At 52.5% G+C, this 21,993-nt stretch overlaps 1 protein-coding gene across 5 annotated transcripts in view; it reads right to left on the bottom strand.

The window, feature by feature from the left end:
• Nucleotides 1-21,993, bottom strand: part of RALGPS1 (Ral GEF with PH domain and SH3 binding motif 1) — a 287,071-nt gene that overhangs the window by 68,099 nt on the left and 196,979 nt on the right. The gene's annotated exons all lie outside the window — the stretch shown is intronic.

The following is a 21,993-nucleotide window of genomic DNA, read 5'->3' as shown; positions in this document are numbered from 1 at the left end:
CTCAATACATGGAGGAGTGATACTGAAACTCGAGGCATCTGTGTTCAAATCCTGGCATTGTCACTTATTTGTTCAGAGTGACCCCGGGTGAGTTCTTCAACTGCTTTCTTCCTCTGGGAAATGGAGACAGTAGCTTCTCACAGGGCCGAGGTGAAGACTCAGGAGCTAACGCACAGGAGAGGGGCTGGCATAGTATCAAGATAAAGCAGGCACTCAATGAAGTGACTTGCAAAAAAAAAAACAACAACAACTTTAAGAGGTGATGGTGGTACATACCTGTTTCTGAAAACCTTCCAGAAGAGACCAGACAGCCCCTCATAGAGCCTCCCCTGACTTATCACTGAAATTTTTGTGAATAGAAAAAAAGAAGAAAACCACCTCACCAGCTAAGACTGATGGACGGCTTTATTGCTAGAACCTAGGAAGAAACTGAATAGCCTATAGGCAGATGTAGAGGACAGAAGTTGCGCAAATGTAGACCTCGTCAATGTGTGCCTCCCAGGGCCTGTCCCCAGACTCAGAGAAAGAGCGATAATAAAAACATGAAAACTTGGGTCAATGACCAGTACACTGCCCAGCAGGGGCTGATCTGAGGGACTCTGGGACTTTCCCCTCCACCTTCTCACATCCATTTGCAGATGGCTACCCCCAGAAAAGAACTAAAGCATGTCCAGAGGGAAAACCAAGTGCCTATTGATAAGCCCCAAAGATGAACAGATTTCACCTTGGTCAAGGATGCATTCAGAAGAAAGAAAATCCAGTAAGGGGCACATGGAAAAATATTGCCAAATAACAGGGCCTGAACTGCATGCAGAAGGGGCTGAGAATGAGAGCATATGTCCTCGGTCTATTCCAGCATCTGGAAGAAGGTTTCAGGACACCTTTTCTCTTCAACACAGCACAAGAAGACAAGGCTTCTGGGATAGGAAGGAACTGTCAGGGGTGAAACTGCAAGAGGATAAGCTAGAAAGAGAGATGTATGACATAAGAAAAGAAGAAAAAGATACTAAAAATATGACAGAAGAATTTTAAAAACTAACATCGGAGGCAGCAAGGAGCAAAATGTGTATTTTGGATACTCACATCAGTGATATGGGGGAGCAATTTGGCGAGGTCAAATGCCAAGGAAAAGGGCAAGGGAAGAAAGAATATATGGGATGTGGGGGCCTGAGAACAGAGAGCTGACCCAGGGAAGGGCATCTAGCCAAGGAGCGTGTCCCAGGTCCCAGGAAAGAGATCCATCCCTAGACACACCCTGGATAAATGTTTGAATAAAAAAAAAAATCTTGCAAAAAAGCAAAAGCAAAAAACCCAAAACCCAAAAACCAAAAACCCAAAAAACCCACCCCAAAACAAACAAAAAAACCCCCCAAAACAAACAAAAAAACCCATGGAAGTGACCTTGACCCACCAAGTGAGTTGTAGGGGCCCCTTTTGCTTGGGTCTAATTGAACCTGACCTTCCACCAGAATGACCATGATGACGTACGGTAACTGCCTGCGCAAGTGTTTCCCTGCAGGAGGAGGAGTTTCTCAAAGCAGGAGGGACTGATTATTCATGAAATGTTAGGACATCTGGTGATTTGTCAATTGCTTTCATTTTTTAAGAAGAAAAATATTTTCCCCTAGTGATTACGGTACTTAAGTGTAAAGACCCAAAGAGAGGACATATGATTTCGGATGCCATAAAATTTGGTCAATGCACATTTTTTCCATAAGTTTATGGGAATGTTTCACCATCGCAGCCTAAGGGCAGCAGAAGACGTAGACTTCTGGATGCAGTATTAACAGATCACATGTACTCTAAACCACACTCCCTCGTCAGCAGTCTGTGAAGCCCAGAAACCCCTCCTGCACATGCCGCAGGAGAAAGCAAGCGCTCGGTGGCTCGTGTCGCTGTGCCAGATGTGGAGGATGCAGGCGAACTCTGAGAATGATGGCTTTTCTGCGGGGCCCAGGGGAGAGGCCACTCGGTCATGGCTGCAACAGCATAGGGAGAGGCACCTCTGTCAAGTCCAGAGTAGGTGTGAGTAGAGTGCTTCCTGCCGAATCCAGGAGCACCCAGCACCCAGGAAGCAGGAGCCTGCGCTTGCCTGGAGGTGGGCTGGGAGGCGCTGAGAGGGGTCTGGGGGTGGGGGGTGAGCCAGCCTGGGGACACCAGTAAGAAGGTCTATTTGGAGGCTGAAAAAGCTCATCTCAGCTAAAGTAAAAAGTCTGCCTCAGGGCAATGGTGAAGGAAGAATATTTTGCCAGTGTCCTGTTTCCTGGGTGGCAGTGGGCCCGGCTCTGGGCGAAGGTCTGCTCCTCTCCCTCCATCAGGGTTTCCTGACGGCAATCTGGCCTGGATCTTACTCTCAGCAAGACCCTCTGGTGCACAGAGACCCGGGGGTCGGGGAGCTCAAATAGGCTCCTGGGACAAGACAGCTGCCTCAGAGCGTGGGGTGGGAGACATGAGCCTCGGGCAAGCGAATGCTGGGAGCAACCAGAGTGTGGTCACCGAGCATGGCCCTGGGCTAAGAGCTGCACCTGAATAATCTCATGGAGTCCTCATTTTACAGAAGAGGAAGTAAGCCTCTGAGAGGCTAAATTGTTTGTCCCAGATCACACAGCGAGTGCGTGGCAGAGCCAAGAATGCACCCCAGGCCTCACTTTGGAGTCTGGCTCTGATACTCGCCCTTCCTCGTCCTGGCCCTGCAGGACAGCACATGAATGCATGAAGCCTGCCAAGGTGGGGTGGGGACACTAGCATTTGTGGGGTGACCCTGAACCAGACTTTGTGCTCTGGGCCTTAGACCATCTCCTCAGTTCATCTACCAACTGGGCTCCCAGGAAAGCATCATTACCCCTATCATCCAGATGGGGAAACTGAGACTCAGAAAGGTAGGGTGACTTTCCAAAGGTCTCCTGGCCAGTAGTTCGGGAAGCCATGATTGGAATCTAGGTTTGGCGGGTCCCAACCTGTGTTCTGTTGAACAGGAGGACTGTAGGGACCCCCCGTTTTGTTTCATGCCACGAGCTGAGTCCTGTGGTCCCTGCCCTCCGAGATCCTTAGCCCAGGCCTGGAGGGCTGAGTCACAGGCCCTGTCCTCAGAGGGGGAGATGTCCTTCTGGGGAATGGAAACATCTCCAGGCCAGAACAGGACTTAGTTCCGAGTGGATTACCCAGAGCTCAGGCAGGGTGATTTGTGGCCCACCAACACACTCCAAATGGTGCCTGGGCCCAGGCTCCAGGGATTAAGCGGTCCTCTGGAGGCCAGCCTGGGAAGGCAGTCCCGGGGTGCCATGTAGGGTGTGGGCTCTGGAGCCAGGCAGCCTGGGGGGAGGGCCAACTCTGCTACTGACGCTCTCAGTGGCCTTAGAAAATTCCTCAGCTCCTCTGACCCCGAGTTTTGGCCTCTGTAGCAGGGGACAGGCGTTAGGGTACCTCCCTCAAGCGGAGGTGGGATGAGTCAGGTGAGGTATGTATATCCCCCCGAAGAAGGTCACTGCCCAGTAAAGGCTGAGGCGATGTGATGACATCACTAGAAGTAACTGTCTGCGGCAGGCCCAGTCTACCGAGAAAGGAGGACCCAGGTTGCATCTTCCAAGCCCCACACTGCCTTCCCCCTCTTCCAGCCCCCCACGTCCTGTTACATCCACAGCAAGGGCTGAACAAGGATAGGACCACCTTGAGAACATCTTGTCCCTTGCTCCTGCCTCTCCTCTGGCCTCCATCACAGAGCTGTGAGGGGTACTCTTGTCTGGGGAAAGGGAACCCTCTCTAGTCTTCAGGGCGGCACACGGAGCAGGGAGACCCAGGTCTGAACACCCATTCCACCGGGTGACCCTGGGTAAGCAGCCTGGTCACCTGTACCTGATCTCATTCGTTCCCACCTTATACATCCATCCACCCTGAGCATTACATGAGATAATGTAACCACAGCAGCATGGTTCATTCTTCTGTTCATTTGTTCCATCATTCATTCAATCAGGCATGCATTTATTTTTCATTCACGAAACAGTTGCTGAGCACTGTTTGCACCAACTCTGCACTGGGCTCTGGGGGAACCACAGTGAGAAAAACCAGACGTGCTCCCTGCCTGCCCTCCTGGGCCTGACGACGAAGCACTGAACAAAGGAGACCCCGGGTCCAGTGGGGAGCTGGCCACTACGTGGGTGGCAGAGAGAGCCCCAGGTTGGTGGCCCACGGTTGGGGAGTTCTTCTGCACTTGGCGGGTAGCGCCCTGGGAAGGCTGCTCACCTTCTGAGTAACCGTAACTTCTGAGTACTGTACTGCCTGCCTCCCACAAAATGTGCTTTATTTCTGACATGTGTGCTCAAACAGGTATAATGTTACATCTCATACACTGTTCCCAGTTTGTACAAAACGACTCAGGGTTTTGCAGCTACTGATGAGGAATTTAGGGCAGTGGCAGGTTATGGGCTTCATGGGCAGCAGTTCTATGGGACTTGGGCAAGTTATTTAGCTTATCTGAGTCTCAATGTCCATTTTTGCAAGAGGAGCATATTCCAACCTTGTTTCAAGAATCAGAGCTACTGTATGAAAGCATTTACTACATCACCTGGAACAATAATAATAATAATTACAACACTAATGACTGCTAACGTCTATTAGCATTTACTATGTGCCAAGCATTGTGTTGAGCGCTTTCAGGCATTCATTTATTCTTTTATTCAACAAATATTTATCGAGATGCTAGATTAGATGCTAGGGATACTGCAAGGAACACAACCAATACAGCCTCTGCTTCTGTGGAGTTGACCACCTAGAGGAGGGTCAGATAGTAAACAAGTAACTGCACAAATAAACTATTTAACTGAAACTGTAATGATAAGAACAACAAAGGAGAAGTACAGTCCTCAGAGTAAATGCCATTACACACACTTTCTAGGTGAGGAAATTAGGGATCAGAGAGGTTAGGCAACTGGTCTGAGGTCGCACGCCTGGTGAGAGGCAGAGCCGGGCCCCAAATTTCATTAAATGGATTATGCCTAGAATAGCATCAGCGGTTCCAGATCATCTACAGAGAGCCCACCACCTCCCAGGGTTCCTCCTCTGGTCTAAGAGCCGCTGCTCAGAGCAAAGGTGGAACCAGAAGGCTGCCTGAGAGCAAAACGACTTAGCTGATCCTCCGTGCACCCTTGTGACCTGCAGCCCTTCCTAACCTGAAGCAGAAAGCTGGAGGGCTTGTCCTGGGGGTCACTCACCCCTGGGAAGGCATCAGGGGGAGGAACTCTATAGTTGATAAATGAGTTTAGGAAAATAACTGCCCTGTTGTCGAAAACTAAGGGTAGTGGGTGTCACCAGTAGGCTGCTTCCAAGGAACCCCAGGTGAGAAGATGCAGGTCGCCACAGGGCCTGGTGGGTTGGCATGCCTGCCTGGCTCGGCCGTTGGCCAGCTCTGTACAATGGGGAGAATAAGTGTACCTCCTTGGAAGGCCACTGTGAGGCTGCAGTGAGATCAGACAAAGCGCTTTACTTGGCACCAGGCAGAGCGGCCGTCCTTGCACAGACACTGAGGGTAAAGCTGGTCCTCCCCACTGCAAGCAGATCTCAGTGATAAAGCAGACCTCCCTGGAGGGTGAGGACCTGTATACAGCTCTTGGCTCTTGGTTTGCTTTATTTACTGTAACATTCTTTTAACTTCACTTACTTACATGTCACCTTCATGATTTTTACAAAAACATAGCATCTATAGTATAAATTTTTTATTGTGGTAAATAAACATAACACAAAATTTATCATTAGTGACATTTAGTACTGCCATGATGCTGTGCAACCACCACAGTTATCTTGTTCCAGAACATTTTCATCAATCCCTCCAAAAGGAAATCCTGTACTGACTTACTCCCCACTCCCTGCTCTTTTCAATCTAAGCAACCACTCATCTACTTTCTGTCTCTATGGATTTGCCACTCTGGACATTTCATACACATGGAATCATACAAGATGGGGTCTTTTGTGCCTGGTTCTTTCCCATAGCATAGCGTTCTCAAGGGTCACCGTGTTGGAGCATGTATCAGTATTTCATTCCTTTTTATGGCTGAATAATATTCCATTGTATGCATATGCCATCTTTTGCTCATCTATTCATCTGTTGGTGGACGTCTAGGTTGTTTCCACCCTCTGGCTACTGTGATAGTGCTGCTATGAACGTTCACATATAAGTTTTTGTGTGAATACCTGTTTTCAATTCTTTTGGGTATATACCCAGGAGTGGAATTGCTGGGTTACAATATATTTTTTAACCTAACAGTTTTTGAGTGAAATCACGAATTTATTGTGCTAATCGCATTAAGAGAGATACTTAGCTACCAAAGAAAGAGAGGTAATCTACATGCCATCTAAAATCAGGAGGCCCAGAAGTAGTGCACGTTCACACTCTGGGGAGCTCAGAGCTCACGTATCCCCTCACTTACCGTGCATGAGGCTGTCAGCAGTAGGTACTCTGGGGTGGGGTCCTGGGACCTGAGGCTAGGTCAGGTGCAGTGGTTACCGAATACGTCAAAAGCACTGTTAGAGGGGGCTGGCCAGGGGTCAGAGCCAGAGAGGCAGCATTGATCATCGGGCCTGAGGGGTAAGCCTCCAGCCCACGTAGTTGTGGGAACACGGGGCACAGAGGAGACAAGGAGGTGGCCTGGAGGGATGGGGTGGAGGGCCCAGGGCTTTGGCCTGCAACAAAGATGACTGCAGAGCCGAGGCCCCAGGAGGGGTCTGGGGCTAGTTGCAGGCTGTCCTGTCCTTCATTGCTCTTGAGGCCGACTCTCCAGGGGCCAGGAGGAGAGGGTGAGGCCACAGCACAGGGGCTGGCCTTCAAGCTTCCTTCAGACAGGCTCCATCCGGGAGTCCAGCCCCTACTTGGAGACCTCTGCTTTGCTAGTTACGGGACGCCTAGAAAGAAGGGGTTGTTTATGATGGGGACTCTTTCATCTCTGACTTAAATTACATATCATGCGCTAACGTTTTAACTCTGATGTCTTCTGGAATTCAAATGAGACATAAACATACGCCCAGAAGCACAGAGTCTACATTCATTACTGGGACCACCTTGACCAAATAAGAGGTGTCACCAAGTCTATTTATAGCTTAAACATCTTTCCACTGTCCTTCCCTTAAAATCTATTGAGGTAGTTCCCATAGAAACAAGGAAGAATGTCCAGCCCCAAACGGTCATTCATTCATTCATTCATTTGGGCTTCATGTCTAGGGGTCGACAGCAATCAAGCCGTGGCAGGAGAACGTGGAGAAAAAGTATAGAGGCTCTGAGCAGAGAAACGGAGTGGACAGAGAAATGTTAATTAATAAATAAAAGTGGCCATTTAAAATCCATTACATCATTAAATTTAAAATAAGACCAATGCCGAAAGCTAGCAAGGCTGTGGTGAAACGGGAAAACCCATACACTGTTGGCAGCAGGGTAAGTTGGTACCATCTTTTTGGAAAGCATTAGGGATTCCAAAGCCAGAAAAATTTTGATATCCTTTGACTAAGTAATCCCACTCTTAGGAACTTATTCTGAGGAAATAATTTTAAAAGAAGGGAAAACATTGTACACACAAAGGTATTCAGTGCAGGGACATCTACGGTGGTTAAAAGCAAAACAAAAGAAAACAACAAAAATTGGAAACATTCTAATGTCCAACAACAGGGAAATAGCTAAGAAAATTAAAATGAACTACATGACAAAAATATGGAAACGTAAGTGCTAGAACTGGTGGGGTTTGAAGTACTTAAGAATTCTTAACTTACAGCAGTGTTGCAAGGTTGTCAGTGCATTTTTAAAAAGAATGTATAATTCATCTTTAAGCAAGATAACACTTTATTCTAATCATTGATATTTACTGTCAGATTTAAGTTTCTCACCAAAGTAGCAATAAATATATATATTTGTTACGCATATATGTAAATATAAATAGTCAACAAGCCCCCCACGTTGGGGTTTCCTCCCCAAATACCAGGAAACTCCCTGTCCCTCCTCCTCCCAGTTATTTAATTGGTTAACCACTGTGTGGGGCACACGAAATGCCCGTGAGCCCGTAGTGACTCCGGGGTCTTATTTACAGCCAGGGGCACAGAGCTTGGAGCCCTCCCTGTGGACGGAGCTGCGCGGGCCTGCTGACCTCACTCGACCTGCCGGGACGACGGTTCCTGCTTCCCTCCAGCTGCAGCCGCCCTCCCGTCGCCCCCGAGTCCCTGCCCCACTGCCTTTCACCCACGCAGTTGGGTGGGACCACTCCGCCTGGGATCCCAGGCCCTCGGTGGCCTGGTCCATCTCACAGGCGCTCGCAGTGGAGGGTGGCACTCGCGCATGAACTTGCTGCATGGTCGTCAACGGGGCGCTCTATCCCTGCTCTGGGCGCCCGAGACGGAGGCTTCCCGCACACCTGCACGTCAGGCTGGTCTGTAAGGACAGCGGCCTCACTGGCCCCTGAGCCCCTCTTGGAGGCACACCCCCTGCTCCTCAAGAGGGGACCAGGCCTCTGACGCTCAGCCTTGCGCTTTTGCCACTGCTGGGCAGGAGAGCCGCAGCCTTGGCTAGCCCGAAACCTGGCCTGCCACCCTGATTTACTTCCCAGCAGTGGGGAGAAGGCAGGAGAAAAGGCATGAGGCCTATGTTCTCCCAGAATGTTTCAGACGGAGCAACTAGCATTTTAGAGTGCGGCTCCCATTTTCACCAACAGACCTATGTGAATGCTGCTCCCATTTTCACAAACAGCTGTGAAAAACGCCAAGTCCTGAAATGGGCTGTTGAATACATACTCCAAAATGACAAATTCCTACCAAAGACACATTTACATATAAGGTAAAAACATGCAATAAAATTTATGTTGTAATCTTCTATATTCAACACATTTTAACTAAAGAATACATTCAAACAAAAAAAAAAAAAAGAAAAAGAAAGAAAAGAAAACTTTAAAAACCCGTGTCAGCAAAAGGCTGGCAATTATTCTTACTTGGGAAGAAATATCCTTTATTCTGAGATTATGGCCTGCTTGCATTGTTGGTATTAAAATATTCTTCCTTGGGGACACAATGATGATAGTTTATATTCTCTTTACTCGCCATTTAAAAATAAAGTTGGCAGCCTTGTGAGAGTCCCCAAACTTTCTTTTTGCCCATGAAATCCGAAGTCTGGGACCCACTAGCATGAGATCACACATGTTTCTCTGGCAGCAGGCAGACCGTTGGCTGGTACGGAGGGCGCCAGAGCTGGAAACCCCCGAGGGTTGTGAGCGGCTTGTGCGTAAGGCAAATGAGCCGGCCAGGCAGGGAGGCAGCTTTGTGTTGCTGCAGGCTGCAAGATCTCTAAAACTTAAAAAATACTTGAAGGTTGAGTAAGTAGGAATTTCAGTTTGGGACAAAAATCTCAAGCTTGAGTTCTCCTCTTTCCTCTTTCTCCCTGTCAGAGTTTACATCCTACTGTAGGGCGGAGCACCTGAACCCCAGTCCCACTTGGGGCCTCAGCCCCCGGCGCCCCTCCTTGGCCTGGCAGGTGCAGGCTGGCAACGCCCCAGCTCTCGCGCATCTCCGGAGCGGCTCCCAGCCGCTGCGCAGGCTGCCCAGCGCCATGGGGGGGGGGCAACCACCCAGCCCCGCGGAACGGCCGTCCCTCCCGGTGCCCAACTTCCAACCTCAGAGCGGCCCTGAGCCCACTCCTCAGTCCCTCCCCGCCTTGGTGCCTCTCTTATTCCCTTTGGTGGCTGGTTTTCCCCAAAGGCTGCCTACCCCCCACCCCCCAGCTGTCCCTCCCTGGGGGCACCCTGTCTCCCAAGTGAACGGCTGGGCTTCCTGCTCTGCCCTCATCTGCCTGCACCCATGGCCCACCCTCCCTCGCCCCCCTCCACCTCCGCCAGCGCGGACTCCCAGGCTGACCCTACGCTCATTCGGGTATCTTCAATGTCTCCCTATCTATACTACCTTTTTTTTTTTTTTTTTAAGGTTTAAAAGAACATTTCTTTTCTGATTAAAGGGAATTTATGTTCATCCTAGAAAACAGAGAAAAGCATGATGGGAAAAGTAACTGCCTGTAAACCCACAGTTGTGAAATGAACGCTCGCGGGATCTCAGTGTGTCCCTCACACAGACACACTCCACCGTACAAGCCGACCGCAGGCCACCGCGTGGTGCTGGTGGACAGTTCCGTTGGTGGAAGGCCCCCAGGGGACTCATTCTTCAGTGGAAATGGAAAGGTTCCAACCCCGGAGGCACTGGGGCATTGTCTTAAGTACTGGACACCCTAGATGCCTTCTGAGAAGGCCCCAGGAGGTGGCCAGGGGCTGCCGCGGGCCCTGCTGCCAGCCCAGGGTATGTCCCGTCCAGGCCCGTCTTGACCGCACATAATCAGAGCTATCGTTTCACACAGGTGCCGGGCCGGCTCCAGGGTCTGGGTGTGGACAGGCGCACATCTGACCCCGTCAGTCAGGCCCTCCCCTGCCTCACCACCTTCTCTGGTGCCCCAAAGCCAACTCTCAAAGTGGGAGGAAAAGGAAGAGGATGGACCTCCTGGGGTGACGAAGGGCTGCAGTAACGAGAGAGCCCCAGCTCCCTCCCTCCTCCCTCCTACAGGCTTGCTGCCGTGACAATGGCCACAACAATCATAATCATAACAGCATAAAAGCTGACCCGTGTTCAGAGGTCACCATGTGCAGAGCATCAAGACCAGCAATCAACATGTGTCATCCGTGTTCCCCAACGTGTGGACACACCCCACTGAGAGGATCATTGGTCCAGGGATGGACATTTGTATCTATTTTAACCTGTTTAGAAAATCGACAGCACAGCAAAACCTCAAAATCACAGATAAGAATAAAACAGATTTAAAGAGAAAAACTGAGCCAGAACATTAGTAGGATTAGTGGAGATGGTCATAAATGCCCAAAGCGTGGGGAAACACTGCATTCATTGTCTTAGGATCCTCACAGCAGCTGCTCCATGGATGGCAAGGCGCAGGGAGGTTCCTGGCACCCGGGCAGTGGTGACTGGGGTTAGGGCCTGAGCCCTGGAGACTGGGCCTCTATCGCCCTGGTCTCCGCTGAGGACACCTCTGCTTTTCCTCCCCTCCACCCTCACTCTGATGACCCATCGGCTACTCACACGTGGCCCAGTGCAGATTCTCTGAGCTCTGGTCCCGGATGGGTCACACCACCAGCTGTTCGCCATCCATCTCCCCACAGGTCTGTTACCGGTCCTGTCCACCAGGGCCTCTGTGGCCGGCATAGCCAGGCACACATCGGGTTGGGTTTGGGAGTGTTTGTGCAGCGCTGAGTAGGGTGCCTCTTCCCGAGAAGGAGAAGACTGGGTGGTGGTGTGGTTGGGTGAAGTCTGCCACAGCCCTGGCAGGTACAACTTCCTAGTCAGGGTGACCCAGCAATGGCAGGTCTGGAAAGTTCTCCCAGCCCCAGGCTGCACCAGCAGCCTCCTGGAGTCGGGGGCACGGGGTGGCTTGTGGACTCTTGCCTCGCCAGGCCTGCTGTGTGTCAGCACAGGGCAGCGTGACCCACCTTCTGGCCAGACCTTCCTTTGAGGCAGGGTGAGCCCAGACAAGGCACTGCTGGCCCTGAGGCCTGGACTCATCTCCCCGGAAGGTTCATCTTCCATCCCGTGTGAGGACAGACAGTTGCGGTGCAGGGCAAGGCACAGGAGCAGAGAACAGGGAGAGCCAGAGCAATCCTGTGGAACCCAAGCTCGGGCTCCTCAGCTCTGCCAGGACCAGAATAGGACACAAAGAATTCAGATTAGGTTTGAGCTACAACTTACGGCCATGAAAGTGCTGCCTACCCACCCGTGACTGTGACCCTAGTGCACTAATAATAAACTAGTAAGTCCCACAGGCTGAGGGCCCCGCAGATGTCCGGCACTGGGCTTCACTGAGGGGGCTACCAGCATGACGCCCACTTTACAGTCGTGGACACTGAGACACGGAGGTGCCCGAGGTCACACAGCTAGGGAAGGACCCAGACTCTGTCATTCAGTGGCCAACCTCCACGGGACACGCCGCTCTGGGGGCTGACAGCTGGCATGAAGGGTTCTATTTTCCAGGGCCTCCTGGACAACCTGAGGAGGGCGGCAACTCGTGAGCTTGTCCAACACCTACTCCCTGGGGGGAGCCCGCGCCCGGGATGGTCCTGGCTTCCGCTTGTTGCACTGGCCTGGGATTGCTGGTGCCCGTCCACCCGCTCCCCTCGGGGCTCCTGGCTCCTGGGACGTGCTCCTCGTTCAAGCCGGCAGTTGATGGCTCGTACCGCTCCCTGAGGACTGGCCCAGCTGAGTCGGGCTCGGGCCCTGAGCTCCTGTTTCAGCTCTGGCCCTTACGAGCAACACAGCCGTGACGAATTCCCATCCTTCCCCGCAGCCCCATAACCTCATCTGTCAACGAGGGGGTTGGAACTTCTGGCTCTGACAGTCAAGAACGCTTTGATTCTAGAGACCAGTGTGCTATACACCCTGTCATGAAGTATAAGGCTGTGGACATGAGCACACACGTGCTGTCCCCAATGCCTGGACACGGCCCACTCACTCTGCAGCTTGAGGCTCAGGCTGCACTGCCTGCAGAGCCCCCCTGCCCACCTCGGGCCTCTCCTCCGTAACAGTCAGTCGCTTTGTAATTAAAGGAGGCTGATCCCCATGATATTAGAGGCTTCCGTTCCCTGAGGGCTGCTGCCAGCTCCACATCACACCTCCCTGAACCCTCAGGCAGCCCCGTTTACAGAAGAGGGACCTGGGCTCAGAGAATTTGAACAACCTGTCTGAGATCACCTGGACAGCAAGGGACAGAGCAAGGTCCAAAGCCTCGTCTGCCCGACCTGTTGATTACCTGACGCCTGCGCCCCCAGGCTCTGAGTACCGAGGCCCAGGGGCCACGTCTGCCCTACCCAGAGCCCCTCCCAGCACTACCGCAGTATCTCCTCCACCACAGGCTCTTAGTAAACATCTCCTAAATGAAAGAAGCGGGGCAGTGGGGGGGTGGGGGGGGAAGATATGTAAATCAGAACCCTTTTAGGTGCAAGTGACAGAAACTCACCCGGAACAGCTTCAAAATGGGGAAGGACTTTAAGAATCCCAGAACGGCTCACAGGACCAGGGGCTGCACCACAGAATCCGGGCAGCCCCAGGACAGCCCCAGGGAGGCTGGCGCGGGGACTCGAGCTGGCGCTTGCTGCCTGCACAACCTACTCTCCCCACCTTGTACTGCTGCCCCTCTTGGGGCACGGCTGCACGCCTCATTTACTCAGACTCTCCATGTGGCAGAGGTCAGGCCACTGGCAGCTGTGGTGTCAGGATATGACAGCGCTGCAACCAAGGCAGAGAGATTCCCCCTCTCCCTGGCTTCAGAAAAACAAAACAAAACAAAACAAACAGGCAAAACTCTAACTGACCTAGTGTGAGCCCCCCCACGGGCTGGGGGCTGATGTGCTGTGATGGGGCCAGATTCAGGTGTGGTCCTCTGCGGTCAGGTGGTGGGTGAGAAGGAGACCTGTGAAAGCCCCGCACAGAGTGGCAGAGAGGGAGGAGCTCAGTAACGCTCAGGAGACTCTCCCCTCCTGCTTGCTTCTCTCTCCTCCCACTTCACTCCATCACCTCCGCTGCCGTGGCTCCCCTGGCTGGCAGCCCCGAGTGGGTCTCATCCATGTAAACGCTCCACTCTGGGCTGCCGCCAACCACACCTCTCCCACCCAGTGAACTGAGGCTCCTTGGGCAGTCCTGGGCCTTCCAGGCATCTGTGGGAAGTTCAGGTGGCCCGACTGCTGACTCCCAACCTGGGGTCGTTGGATGACTGAGGTCATGACTAGTTTATTGCAGAATTGGAGTCCACTGGGGGCACAGACATGAAATGCTTTATTCTTTCCAATGCCACTCCCCAGCTGCGCTGTGTTGACTCCCCTTTGCAATTTTGGGCAGCTGGTCCCTCAGTGAAATCTGGGCCAGATTCTGTAAATTTGCAGTCACTTTCCATTATTAGCATAGTAGCATTTCAAGATTTAAGACTCGGTTCTGTTTATTTGAAGACTTGATTCAAACTCCATTCAAAACTCATCTCTGTTCTCCCTTCCCCCCCTCCCCTCTCCCCGGGGGCTTGGAGGAGGTGGGATAGAGGATGCTCTGCTCTTTACCAAGGCCATTTTCTCTGTTTGAACCTCCTTCCCTAATGCCTTTCAGACTCCAGCAGACCTCACTGGGCCCACTCTCTCTGGGAGGCGGGGTGGGGAGTGAGATCCGCTCACACAGGGGTCGCCTGTCACTGGTGGGAGAAGCTGGTCTGGTCTGGTTCCCTCCGATGCAGGTGGTGATCTGGGTCTCCTAGGGATGTGTTCAGCTGTGTCCTGGCCCCTCCACGCCTGAAGGGCAGCCAGGCATCCTCTCCCTGCCATGAGGGGCACATGTCCTGACCCCTCTCTAGGCTGAGGGTCCCCCACGGCTTGGTGCGGTGGCCACCTGGGTAGCCACAGCTCCTGCTCCACTGCCAGCTTCTGCCCCCTTCACATGGAGACACAGTAACATCTGGGGTAGCTGCTGGCATCCTGTGAGGGCCACCGCGAACGGGAATGGGAGGTGAACCCACCTCTTCCCAGACGCCCGCGTTCTTTAAGCCTGGTGATTCCACAGATGCCCCCCTTCAGAAATCCCTACACCAGAAATAGGCACCAGTTTCCATGTTCAGTAGGACCTGAACTTCAGGGGTTTTGTGTCAATCACCCTCTCCCTCTTCTTCCCCAGAGAGGGAAGGGGGAACTGAAAAGGATGCAGCCCCCCTACTCTCAGCTGCCCCGGGGTGCTCCCGCGCTCCACGGTGGGCCGAGGGTCCTGCAGTCCCTCTCTTGTAGGAGGCACCCCAACCTTCGCAAAGGACTCTCCCGTAGCCTCCTCACTTGGCTCTGGGGAGGAGAAGCACCAGTCTCATCTCCAACTACCCTTGTTGTGAGTCCAGGACCCTCTCTCCTGCATGACGCCTCCCAGATTCACAGGGGTGGGTGTGGGGAAGGGGCTGAGCCTGGAGGTGGGGCCGGAAACCGTCACCTCAGTTCCGTTCGACAAACATTATAGAGTTACTCTCAGCTGGTCGGAAGCTCTGGTTAGCTACGAGCTCGTTAACAAGAAGGGGGTGAGGCATTTCTTTTCACCTAACACCAGCAGCATGTCTCACAGAGACGGTTTCTATTGCAACAGTAAAGAAACAGAGCTCTGCATCAGTTCTGGGGGCAAGACCATGCTCCTGGTGACCCTGGGCAAGACTTCTGACTCTCTGAGGCTCGGTTTCCTCATCTACATGATGTAGATCAGAATAGAGCTTCACACTGTACCTGAACTTCACAGTACACATGGCAGCTATGATTATTTATAGGAGTGTTCAAAACCCAGAGTTAAGAAGAGACACGAAAGGGGTCCTGGGTGGAGAAGGGATCACAGGCTCGGTGTTCTCAGGCTGCACCAGTTCTGGCAGAGGAGCCTAGCCCAGCGCCAGGTACACGCGGGCCTGTAACACATATTTTGTTGAATGGGAGGTGTTCTCTTAATTCCAGAAGACTCTTCATCTGCTACTTATTAACGAGGTGTTCTGAACACAGATTTAAACTGCATTTGGTCCAGCAACCAAAAGAGACTGTGGGTCGTAAAAAAAAAGAAAAAAGGAGGAGAGACCCCTGTGTGTGTGGAGGGTCAGTGGCCCTCCCATCCGGGAGGGGCGGGAGCCGGCAGCTGTCTCCCGGCGCCTGCTGGAGCTGGATGGCAGCCGTGAATACTTTCTTTCTTAAGTGAAGCTCTTCTCTGTGTGTGCTGAATTGCGGCATTCACCGGGGGAGTGGGGACAAGAGCATTTACCAAGCGGGTACCAGGCATCCGTGGGTGCAGCCCGGGGGGCAGGGGCCGGAGACCTGGCTGGGCCAAGGCTCTAGCAGGAAAGGCCCACTCCTCCGGCCATGCCTCCGACCCCCATGGTAGGTGCTGGGCTGGGGGTGAGGGGACCGGATGAACACTGTGACCACAGACCTCGGCAGGGGAGAGACAAGGCCCAAAATAGGTTGAGTGTCTGGGGCGTCAGCTGGGATTCGCCTCTTCCAGCAAGTCAGGGCTCAAGCATTCTGTTTACCAAACGCTCTGCACACATAGAAACCGGGACGGTCCGGGTTCCACGTTACAGGGGATGGGGGCGGGGGCCGCCCCGGGGTGGGTTTCGAGGTGTTGAAAGCTTCTCTGACAATGCCAGGGAGGAGGGCCAGGTCTGGGGGTGCCCATAACGACCCTGGCAGAGGAAGAAAGGCGATGGCAGGCCTGCGGGCAGGCGGGCGGGGGCTCGTCCCTGCCGGGCGCACCCCACCCAGAGCAGCTCCAGCCTGGCAGGTAGCGGGAAGGGAGTGACGTCTGCAGACAAAGGCGGCTCTGAGGAGGGGAACGCCGCCACCACAGCATGCTCTGGAGCCCGTGACAGTAATCGGAACCAGCTGAGGACGGAGCTGTGCTTCCAAGGGCTGCCAGGAAGAGGGATTTCCAGCGGCAGAAGCCTGGGGATGTTTCTCTACCCAGGAGCGCTCCCCTGCCCCGCTGCTCTTCTCTCTCCTGGGCCGAGGGTGGGTGGGCATCGGGGAGAAGGGCAGCCCCCTGGGGTGCACTGTGCCTCCTCCCTTGTGTCCTCCTCATGCGGCCTGGCTGCCCGTGCCACAGGCTCTGCAGATGTGGAAGTACCTTACGTGGACACGTCCTAACTGGTGACAAGAACTCTGCGAGCTTGGTGCCTCCGAATGCCCGCTTTGCAGATGAAGACACTGAAGCACTGAGAGGTGACATGAACTGTTCAAGGCCACGCAGCTAGTTAAGTGGTGGAAAGTCTGGTTTTAGAGCCCACACTCTATACCAGTACACTGGCCTGCCTGGCAGGAAGAAGATGATGATGATGATGATGATGAAAAAATAAAGCACTTATTACATGGCAGGCACTTTGGATACCTTATGTCATTTCATTCTCATGACAACCCTATGAAACATAGGTATTATTTTTATTATCCCCAATTTACAGAGGGGGAAATGAAGGCACAAAAGATAAGTTACTTGCCCAAGGCCTTTCAGCCAGGAAGGGCAGGCCTTGAGCTCAAACCCAGGTCCCTCCGACTCCAGCACCCATGACTGTACCACCAAGCCCTTCACTTATCCGCCCCACAGCAATGACAACTGAGCACCCAATGCTGTGTGCCAGGCACTGGGGACCCAGGGGTGACGAGGTGACTGCCTCACCCATACAGCCTGCTGCGGGAGGGGAGAACACCAATCATACCAGTATATAAATAAACCTAAAATTCCAAGTGTGAAGGAAAGTGTATCTGGCCTGAGCGATGCTTCAGAAGGTTTTTTTTTTTTTGAGGGGGGAGCGGTGTTTGAAAATTTATAAAAGTAATTTCTGCAAGATGATTTATTATCTTTTTCATGTGCCTTTTATTTCCTATTCTGTGCCAGGAAAGCAGTTGGAAGTCAGGGACATGTTAATAAAATTGGCCGAATGAAGCTTGTTTCACAGTCCAGACATCACCTGCTGCTTAAACACCACATTTTCGCAGGTCAGTGACACCTGGCCATTTTGGTGAAGGAGAGGGAAAGGGAGAGACTAAAAGCCTCAAGCCAGCTCCTAGGAAATGGCTGCGAAAAGCCAAACCACACTTTCCTGGAGTGATGCATAACCGACACCTGCACGTGTAAAACAGCCGTCAGAAGTAGGGATGGGGCTTCCCTGGTGGCGCAGTGGTTGAGAATCTGCCTGCCAATGCAGGGGACACGGGTTCGAGCCCTGGTCTGGGAAGATCCCACATGCCACGGAGCAACTGGGCCCGTGAGCCACAACTACTGAGCCTGTGCGTCTGGAGCTTGTGCTCTGCAACAAGAGAGGCCGCGACAGTGAGAGGCCCACGCACCGTGATGAAGAGTGGCCCCCACTTGCCGCAACTAGAGAAAGCCCTCGCACAGAAACGAAGACCCAACACAGCCAAAAATAAATAAATAAATAAATAAATAAAAATTAAAAAAAAAAAAAAAAGATGTAGGGATGGTCACGGCTGGGCCACCCGGCCTCACGTTCTTGGCAAACTCATCTATCTTGAGCAGTGGTTCCCACAGCGCCGTCCTCATGGGAACATTTTAGAAATGCACATTCTCAGGCTCCACCCCAGGCCTACAGAATCAGAAACTCTGGGGTGGCAAATTGTGTGTTAACAAGTTCTCAGGTGACTCTAAAGTTGCTAAAGCTTGAGAACCTCTGATCTAGGATGGGCTGGAATGATGAGCATAAGGGACCCACCGCTGATTGAGCGCCTACTATGTGTCAAGCACACAACATCTCAACCTTCACAGTAATTCTGGGAACAAACAGCATTATCCTACAAGTGAAGAAATGAGGATCACAGCTTCCCTAACTTGCCCATCCTCACGCTGCTGGGAAGCTGAGAGCTTAAAGCCTGTTAACGGCTGTGGACTTTGGATGCAGACAGGCCCAGCCAGGTCCAAATCCTGACTTTGCCACTTACTGGCTGTGTGGCAGTGGGTCAACTCCCTAACCTCTCTGTGCCTGAGCTACCTCATCACTTAAAATGGAAGACAGTAAAGAGAAGCTCTCCTGGAAGTTTCTATTTTTGAGGATTCAGTGAAATAATCCACTTAAAAGGCCTCCCACCATGCCAGGCACACAGTAAGTGTGCAGTAGACGGCAGATATTTTGTAAGAGCACAGACCTTGTAAGTCCCGAAGGCCTTTGAGCCCCCAAAACTGATGTGATCAAGTGCAGGCATTGACTCTCATGTACTTCACTCACAGGAGAGCTTTTCAGACTAGTGTAGTGCCCAGCTACTCTTATTTAGAAATAATTCTATCAGATTTCTGGGACCTCGGCTGGCGAGAAGCAACAGATCAGGAGAGGGATGGGAGGCTGGGAAGGGAAGGTGATTGCTGCCTTGGAAAGAAGAGCTAGAAAAGTAACAACAAACACAGCTGCCTGGAGCTTACAGGCAGTAAAGTTAGTCTATTCAAGATGACTGAGTCACCAAGGAGAGTGTGATTAGCCAAGATTTTCAGAGGCTAGTGTGCTCTGTGTGTGTGTGTGTGTGTGTGTGTGTGTGTGTGTCTATGTGGGTCTGTGTGAAAAGGTTAATGAGAATGGATAAAAATTTTAAAGCACTGGATGTTTCGAGAGATAACCTTGTAGCTTTCCAGTCACCTTGATTATCTAAAACGGCTTGGTCCTTGGAGCCGAGAGAGCTGAGGCTTCCCCACGACAGAGGCAGGTCACCAGGGTCTGAGAGGCCAGGCTCCTAGTGCCAGACTGCCCAAGTTCAACACTAGCCCACCATGTACCCACTCTGACCCTGGGCTAGTCAAGTAACTTCTTAAGCCTCAGTTTCTGCCTCTGAAAATTGGGTAATAATAAAGGAACCTATCTCTTGGGGTTGCTGTGAGGATCAGTAAGCACTCAGTAAATGTTACAAATCACATTTGGATGTGCACATGTGCACTTTCCACAAGCCTGCTTCCCGCCATGTTGGTTAAGCAGACTTCACATACAGGCTGCAGACCAAGGCAGGGGCAGGGAGGCAACTCTATGACTAAAGGACTGTTGGTCATGAGGCTCTGCGGGCGTGGTTCTGGGACCGAAAGACATGCAAACCAAAGAGGGAAAACTAAAGGAGGCCATCTGGAGAGACACAAAATGACCAGTGATCTCCCGAGGACCCAGTGTGTTGGAAACCCAGGATAATGGGGTTCCCAGTTACTAAAGGAAGAGAGCCAGCATTTACTGAGCACCTACATTGTAGCCTGTATTGCACTAGGGTATTTGCACTCACGTTGATTCACTTATTCCTGCCAGCCATTCTGGGAAGGTGGTGTTACCATTCACAGCTGTTAAATGAGGATACTGAGATGCAGAGAGGATTGGTAACTTTCAGAAGTCACGTGGTTAATAAGAGGCAGAGGTAGAATTCAAGCCCAGGCCTGGCTGACCCCCATCAGGCCACCACGACAGCCATGGCCCAGCAGGGAGGGAGGGAGCTGGCGATACACCCGTCCTCACTTTCTTCCCACCCTCTCATCACCTGCTGGCACCTGCCATTGGCCAAACCCAACCCGAAGCCAGAAGGCAAGGGAGCCCATCGAGGCAATCCATACAGGTCAGGCTCTGGGCCCGGGGCAGCAACTGGAGAATATCCAGCACAGGGGAAACCTGTCCCCTGCCCTCCAGGGTTTCAGCCTCAGAGCTGAGACTTATCCAGTCCAGCACAGGGAGGGTGAGAGGAAGGGCAGTGGGGGTGGTCTGGAGGCTAGCGGGGCTGAAGGAAGCCTCCTGCACCAGCTGCCCCTACTCCCTGCAGGGCCTGTGTGGGTGCCCCTGAGATGCCACACTCCAGACCTACTAGTCAGAGAAGCCAGGGCAGGTCTGAGAGCCTTAAGCCCAGGAAGATGCAGAAACAACCCATTCTGATTTTCAAGGGCCACAGCTACAAGTTCTCGCCTCTCCCTGACAGGGCCTGCTGCAAAGTTCCCCTTCCAGCTTTGGGGCAGCAGAGCCATGAATCTTTGCTGAAAACAATTTCCAGCAAGCCCAAGGAGACCCTGAGCTGTCCATGTCTCTCCAGATAGTAACCTTGTGAGTATCCACCTCAGGAGCTACCTCAAGGATGAAAACAAACTAGTTCAAGGAGTGGGGTAAGTGAATGGACTTTTCCAGTCCACTCCAGCCTGAGGGGACACAGAGGATCACATTAACAGCAACTCAAAAATGTTTTATAGATCCCACCAGCATATCTGTAGCACCTCAAACTCATTCCCAAGTTTCCCCCCAGTTATTTCTGGTAGTGTCTGGGGTAGGGTCTCCTCACTCCAGCTCCTTGTTGGCACCTGTTTCCCCACACTCCTAGAGGATGGTGCCCAGCACTACCCAACTGTCAGTGCTGCCTGTGGTCAGGGCTGCCATGTACAGCTGCACAGGGCGTGCACTGCCCAACTGGACAGGGCAGTCCCGACTGTGGGTCACTACCTTGTTCCCAGAACTCTACTTCTAGGGCTCCCAAGTGGCAAATCTTCAAGGTGCTTATCAGTGCAGCTCGATGCTCACCATATCAGAGTCGTGCTGGGTTTCTGTCAGCTCTTCCTCCAAAACCTAGCCGGAGTCCAAGCACTGGTCACTATCTCCTTGACACTGCCCTGGTGCCAGTCCCCTTGCTTCTCACCTGGACAGCCCCTCAAGTCTCCTAACGGTGTTCTCAGCTCCATCCTTATTCCGCCTGGACCACTCTCCACCCAGCACCAAGAGGGACAATGAGAAAACGCAAAGCAGTGCATATCATCTTCCTGCCTGCACCCCTCCAGGGGCCTTCACTGCACTCTGAATCCAACCGTAAGGCCTCACCTGGCCTACAGGACCTGCCCGGCTTGCCTCTCTCGCTCCGCCTCCCTCCACTCTCCTGCGTGGCCCCTCTGCTGGGCCACACTGATCTTTCAGGGCCAAGCTCATTCCCAACCCATTGCTTTTGCACGTGCTATTCCTTTGCATGGCTGCCTCCTTCCAGTCTTTGGGCCTTGGTTCACGTGACCCTCCCTCCTAGAAGCCTTCCCTGAGCACCCCGTTTAAAATAGCCTCCCTCCCACCCCCGCCCGCCCCCATCTTTCCTATTCCATTAACTGGTTTCATCAGTCTGGAAATTATCTCATCTCTTCATTGTCTGCCTCCTTAAAGAGACATACACTCCAAAAGGCCAGGGGCTGTGTCTGTCTTGTTCACTGCTGCGTCCCCAGCTCCTGGCACTGTAAACATGTGTGAAATAACTGAGCGGATGTCTCCCACAGAAGAGGGGGCCTTTGCTCCGCTCCACGGCACTTGCTGAGACTTGTGGCCCCGAGTCTCACGGTTCAGCACTGCGTGAGCCCTGGTCTCACCACGAGTGTAGTGAAATCAGCTCCTCCGGCCTCTGCTGAGAGCCCTCCATGTCCAGAGCTCAAGCGCAAGCTGCTCTCTGGGAGCCAGGC

This window comes from Balaenoptera musculus, chromosome 6 (genome assembly GCF_009873245.2).
Source record: "Balaenoptera musculus isolate JJ_BM4_2016_0621 chromosome 6, mBalMus1.pri.v3, whole genome shotgun sequence".
In the NCBI taxonomy this organism is placed as follows: domain Eukaryota; kingdom Metazoa; phylum Chordata; class Mammalia; order Artiodactyla; family Balaenopteridae; genus Balaenoptera; species Balaenoptera musculus.
Note: the sequence above shows the minus strand (reverse complement) of the source record. Positions and strands in the feature narration are given on the sequence as shown.